We start from the raw sequence: 4908 nt of genomic DNA, 5'->3' as shown, positions 1-4908 counted from the left end.
CCCAAAATGGTCTAACACTGATGTAAGCGGCTTGAGTATCGCCCCGTATCCTCGCGCGGCACTGGGAACCCAGTCAACTTCTCTGCGCCCCGGCGTAGGTGGGGGTTCAATGTCTGCGCGGCTTCCCTGGCGCTTCGGCGACGAGGACGCAAGCGCAGCTCCCGGAAGCCTCCCTATTCTTAAACCTTTGTCTTTGAACTTATGGCCTGGCGCTCTGGCGAAGTGCGGGTGGAGGAAAGGAGGGTAACCTCCCCATCTCTGCCCGGCCTCTGGCCTCTGCGTGCGTAATGAGAAAAACAAGAGTACAACTCTTAGCGGTGGATCACTCGGCTCGTGCGTCGATGAAGAACGCAGCTAGCTGCGAGAACTAATGTGAATTGCAGGACACATTGATCATTGACACTTCGAACGCACTTTGCGGCCCCATGTTCCTCCTGGGGCTACGCCTGTCTGAGGGTCGCTTTGTCATCAATCGGAACCTCTGGGTTTCCGCAGCTGGGGCAGCTGGGGCAGTCATGTGGTGTATAGAAGACCGCTTTGCCCAGTGTCGATCGGGGGCCTGAGTCCTTCTGATCGAGGCTCAGCCCGTGGACGGTGTGAGGCCGGTAACGGAAGGGAGTCGGGTTCAGATCCCCGAATTTGGAGTGGCGGAGATGGGCGCCGCGAGGCGTCCAGTGCGGTAATGTGACCGATCCCGGAGAAGCTGGCGGGAGCCCCGGGGAGAGTTCAGGGGCGCCCTGGAATGGGTTCGCCCCGAGAGAGGGGCCCAAGCCCTGGAAAGCGTCGCGTTCCCAGCGGCGTCCGGTGAGCTCTCGCTGGCCATTCAAAATCCGGGGGAGAGGGTGTAAGCAGGCACTCGATCCAATCTTTTTTTGGGACGGAAGGCGTCTTCCTCCACCTCCCCTCTTCAGTACAAATGGGTCACCAGGTGCACATAGAAGCACCAGGAGTCAGAGTCCAGATGCCCAGAGAGAGAGTGGGCAATCGGACTAAGGAAGGTGGGTACAGGTAGAAAAGTACCACCGGCACCCGGTAACCCAAAACGGACGTCGTGCACCCGGTAACCCAAAGACCCAAGAGAGAGTGGGCAAGTCAGAGTCCGATAGCCCAAAAAGAGAGTGGGCAATCGGACTAAGGAAGGTGGGTACAGGTAGAAAAGTACCACCGGCACCCGGTAACCCAAAACGGACGTTGTGCACCCGGTAACCCAAAGACCCAAGAGAGAGTGGGCAAGTCAGAGTCCGATAGCCCAAAAAGAGAGTGGGCAATCGGACTAAGGAAGGTGGGTACAGGTAGAAAAGTACCACCGGCACCCGGTAACCCAAAACGGACGTCGTGCACCCGGTAACCCAAAGACCCAAGAGAGAGTGGGCAAGTCAGAGTCCGATAGCCCAAAAAGAGAGTGGGCAATCGGACTAAGGAAGGTGGGTACAGGTAGAAAAGTACCACCGGCACCCGGTAACCCAAAACGGACGTTGTGCACCCGGTAACCCAAAGACCCAAGAGAGAGTGGGCAAGTCAGAGTCCGATAGCCCAAAAAGAGAGTGGGCAATCGGACTAAGGAAGGTGGGTACAGGTAGAAAAGTACCACCGGCACCCGGTAACCCAAAACGGACGTTGTGCACCCGGTAACCCAAAGACCCAAGAGAGAGTGGGCAAGTCAGAGTCCGATAGCCCAAAAAGAGAGTGGGCAATCGGACTAAGGAAGGTGGGTACAGGTAGAAAAGTACCACCGGCACCCGGTAACCCAAAACGGACGTTGTGCACCCGGTAACCCAAAGACCCAAGAGAGAGTGGGCAAGTCAGAGTCCGATAGCCCAAAAAGAGAGTGGGCAATCGGACTAAGGAAGGTGGGTACCAGGTAGAAAAGTACCATCGGTACCTGGTAACCCAAAACGGACGTCGTGCACCCGGTAACCCAAAGACCCAAGAGAGAGTGGGCAAGTCAGAGTCCGATAGCCCAAAAAGAGAGTGGGCAATCGGACTAAGGAAGGTGGGTACCAGGTAGAAAAGTACCATCGGTACCTGGTAACCCAAAACGGACGTCGTGCACCCGGTAACCCAAAGACCCAAGAGAGAGTGGGCAAGTCAGAGTCCGATAGCCCAAAAAGAGAGTGGGCAATCGGACTAAGGAAGGTGGGTACAGGTAGTACCACCGGTAACCCAGAGTGGACTTAGGTTCTGGGTGGAAAGCGGCCGGGTGACCAGGTGCACATGGGCCTTTTTGGGTGACCAGGTGCACGAGGGCCTTTTTGGGTGACCAGGTGCACGAGGTCCATTTTGGGTGACCAGGTGCACGAGGTCCATTTTGGGTGACCAGGTGCACGAGGTCCATTTTGGGTGACCAGGTGCACGCGGTTCTTAACAGCGCGGCTATCTGCTTTATTGCCGGGGAAGGGTGCTTAAGTGTGGGTGCCCTGGTTCACCTGGTGTGCAAGGTTGTGGAGGTGGGGGGGGGTCCCCTGCTGGAATCATCCCCGGAAATAGAGGGTTGTTCCCCGGGTGGTGAGTGAGGGCCTAACTGCCTGTATGTGTACTCTCATGCCCAGAGAGAGAGGCCTGTTCCTGGATAGGGAGTTAGGCCTTTAGGTCTGAAGGTCAATAGTTCCACTGTCCTTAAGGGGGGCAGAGCAGTCAGCCTCTGTGGAGGTGAGCTGCTCTGTCCCCCTTTTTTTTTGGCCTAATTCCCCAATCACCATACCCAGAGTTGGACATAGTGCAATTTCTGTGATTTATTTACCATCCATTTTGGGTTACCAGATGCACGTTTTCAATCACCAGGTGCACAACAATGTGTATCCATCAGAATAGTTTAAACAGTCCATAAAGCACTCAGGACGGGCGCCCATGGATAGAGGGCCATGGATAGATGCCCACTATCATAGTCCCATAGTGGGTATTAATATCAGAATGACCGACAAGTGCATTTAGGACAGTCTTTTTATTTTTAGGTTACCAGGTGCCTACCTTCAAACACCTTACGAGGTGACTACTTTAAATTAGGAGATTATTTTTAGGTTACCAGTTGACCGGCTATTTATTTTTTCCTGCCAAAATCGGTATTTTTCATAAAATGATTAAAAATACTTCCCGAGGGGCTAGAGGTCCCAAATTTCGTCTCATACCCTCTCTCTCAATGGGCAACAAGTAGAGCATGTCAAAAACAAATTGCCCTAACAGGCACCTATGTTTCCGGTAACATCCACTATTTTCCAAAAACTTAAAACACGATTTTCTATTAAAATGTTCTATACAAAAACGGTTTTAATTCAATGTAAATTATCGTCTATTTGTGCCCTTTCGTTTAAAAAAAACCCCATCCAGATTGGATATGTACTTTTTGATTTATTCACGTTTTGGTGTTTCAGCATATAGCCCAAGATGGCTGCCAACAAAGGTCAAATAAGGCCTTGAGGCCAGATAGAGGCATATAAACTGGTTAGGGGTGTTTGGCCTTTAGGCTTGTATGTCCCTTCATCCCATGAGAGAGAGTTTAGCCTTTTAAGCCTCTCTGTGTCCTCTCATTCCCAGAAAAAGTCCCTTTACAGGTTAGGTCAAATAAGGCCTTGAGGCCTGTTTGTGACCTCTGATGCCCAGATAGAGGCATATAAACTGGTTAGGGGTGTTTGGCCTTTAGGCTTGTATGTCCCTTCATCCCATGAGAGAGAGTTTAGCCTTTTAAGCCTCTCTGTGTCCTCTCATTCCCAGAAAAAGTCATTTTACCGGTTAGGTCAAATAAGGCCTTGAGGCCTGTTTGTGACCTCTGATGCCCAGATAGAGGCATATAAACTGGTTAGGGGTGTTTGGCCTTTAGGCTTGTATGTCCCTTCATCCCATGAGAGAGAGTTTAGCCTTTTAAGCCTCTCTGTGTCCTCTCATTCCCAGAAAAAGTCCCTTTACAGGTTAGGTCAAATAAGGCCTTGAGGCCTGTTTGTGACCTCTGATGCCCAGATAGAGGCATATAAACTGGTTAGGGGTGTTTGGCCTTTAGGCTTGTATGTCCCTTCATCCCATGAGAGAGAGTTTAGCCTTTTAAGCCTCTCTGTGTCCTCTCATTCCCAGAAAAAGTCATTTTACCGGTTAGGTCAAATAAGGCCTTGAGGCCTGTTTGTGACCTCTGATGCCCAGATAGAGGCATATAACCTGGTTAGGGGTGTTTGGCCTTTAGGCCTGTATGTCCCTTCATCCCATGAGAGAGAGTTTAACCTTTTAAGCCTCTCTGTGTCCTCTCATTCTCTGAAAAAGGCATGTCAACCGGTTAGGTCAAATAAGGCCTTGAGGCCAGGGCAGTGGGTTTTGTCCCAGGCCAGGCCAGTGGCTTTCTGGCCTATGGGCCTATGGGCCTATGGACCTATGGTCCTTTTTTTGGTTATCAGGCCCCTGTGGGGAAAAAAAATGATTACCCAGGCCTGGCATGAACACTTGACCCGGTGATTGTGAGTCAAGCTCCCTAACCATTAAGCCATACAGCCTTTCGTGAGTAAAGAGACAGCGATGTGGAGCTTTATAGTCAAATTCTCCTTCCCCGGCCATTTTGTCCCAGATTGGGCCTCTGCTGGGGCCCACACCTGGTGCCCACACCTTGGGCTGTGGTTAGCAAGCCCTGTGGGGAAAAAAAGACGCTGATCCTTGCGGGTCTCGAACCCTTGCCTGACAATTCTCAGGCAAGTCCGCTACCCACAGGGCCAAACGTCCTTTCACGAATAAAGAGACAACGAGGTGAGCTTTATGGTCAAATTCTCCTTCCCCGTCCAATTAGTCCCATATTGGGGCCACAGGTGGGGCGCATTAAGCCCTGGTTAGGGTTAGGGTTAGGGTAGGGTTAGGGTGTTAGGGGTTAGGGTTAGGGTTATGGTTAGGTTTAGGGTTAGGGTTAGGGTTAGGGGTAGGGTTGGTTTAGGGTTAGGG

At 51.7% G+C, this 4908-nt stretch overlaps 1 non-coding gene across 1 annotated transcript; it reads left to right on the top strand.

Annotated features, from left to right (window-relative positions):
- Positions 1–306: 306 nt before the first annotated feature.
- LOC116366153 (5.8S ribosomal RNA) lies at positions 307–460 on the top strand. Its single transcript, XR_004208242.1, has one exon. It is a non-coding gene; the product is annotated as a 5.8S ribosomal RNA (ribosomal RNA).
- The last annotated feature ends 4448 nt before the right edge of the window (positions 461–4908 follow it).

Source organism: Oncorhynchus kisutch, unplaced genomic scaffold (genome assembly GCF_002021735.2).
Source record: "Oncorhynchus kisutch isolate 150728-3 unplaced genomic scaffold, Okis_V2 scaffold1369, whole genome shotgun sequence".
Classification (NCBI taxonomy): Eukaryota; Metazoa; Chordata; class Actinopteri; order Salmoniformes; family Salmonidae; genus Oncorhynchus; species Oncorhynchus kisutch.
Note: the sequence above shows the minus strand (reverse complement) of the source record. Positions and strands in the feature narration are given on the sequence as shown.